Below are 1,423 nucleotides of genomic sequence, written 5' to 3' on the forward strand. Positions count from 1 at the left end.
AGTGCTGGGCTCTTCCAGGGCTCCAGACAGAACATTGGGATGCTTCTTTCTGTACAGCCCAATGTCTTAAAGATGGGTCTGAAACAAAACTTTCCATCTGCAAATGCTCGATGTTGGGATCCTTGGCCGCTCACACCACACATTAATCCATATACTGAAATTACATGAGCAGTCATGGCGTGTGGTAATGGCACATTAACAATCTCCATTACAGCAAATGACATAAAAGCAGCTATTTCCCCAAACTTGGATGTGTTGCAAAATTTAGTGGTTTGCTCTTGAAAGGCCTTCTAAAACTTTTGGGGGAAAAAAAAAATCAATCTGCCTCCAGACCCTCTAACACATGGTCCACTTTATAGCGATTTTTTACACAAGAGAAAGTAGCAGAAATTGTATTATGTGGCACTTTCCTGCCTTTTTTTTCCCCTCTTGTATCATCAGTTTGGACAGGACCAGGTGTCATTCCCCATCAGGGTGGGAGATGAGGGTCTTGTGTTGCCTGAGCAGATCCTTCCCGCCTTGGAGCTGCACCCGGTGAGATGCAGCGTTCCGTGCTGCAGCTGTATCCCCCTCCCATTGTCTGTAGCATCTCCTGGAGCGGATCCTTCCTCCACTCCCAGCTCAGCATCAGGCAAATTCTGTCACTTAATTACCAGCCCGTGACTCCATCCCAGCAGTCCCTGTCCAAAGGCTCATCACAGTCCTGACAATTCCTGTGACAATTCCTGTGACAGGACTGCTCTGCCTGGTGCCTGCGAGGGGAGCTGGGGCTGCAGGATTGTCTGCCCTTGATGCAATTTGGAGATGGGAAGCAGTGTGGACTAATGAAACTGCTGCTGGGGGGAGGGAAAGGAAGCAGGGCCTTTCAGATTTTATAAGGATGTTACTGGATGATGAGTTGCTGGAGTTTTCATGGGCAGAGGCTTCTGCAGCTAAAATATCCCACTCAGAATTCCAGCAGCACCTCAAAACATCCCTGCTCAAGTCTTGCTGTGCAGCTTGGGGGCAACTGGACTGTAAAAATAGCATTTTCCCCAGGGTCTCCTGGGCAGTGTCTGGAGGCTGAGAGTGGGGATGAAACAGAGTTCAGCCATGGCATTTGCCCTTGGAAATACCAGAAAGGCAGCTCTGGGGGCCAAGTGGTTGGAGCTGTGGTTATTCCCTCACTTGCTGGGATTGCTGGGAGAAGAGGATCTGGTTGTCCTGTCAGGACTGGGGCTCCTTGGAAGGCTTTGCCCTTAAATCTGTGGTGTCTGTGATGGAGGAAGAAGGTAAATTGGTTTGGGGTGTGCACCAGCACCCAAGCTGCATGGTGGATGTGCTGCTCATTTCCCGTGCTGCCTCTTATTAAACATAAATAGCTGTGAAATGGACTTCGGGAGAGGAAGGGGGGGGGGGAGATCTTACCCCGGTAGTGGACATG

Source organism: Corvus brachyrhynchos, unplaced genomic scaffold, assembly GCF_000691975.1.
Source record: "Corvus brachyrhynchos isolate BGI_N302 unplaced genomic scaffold, ASM69197v1 scaffold46, whole genome shotgun sequence".
Classification (NCBI taxonomy): domain Eukaryota; kingdom Metazoa; phylum Chordata; class Aves; order Passeriformes; family Corvidae; genus Corvus; species Corvus brachyrhynchos.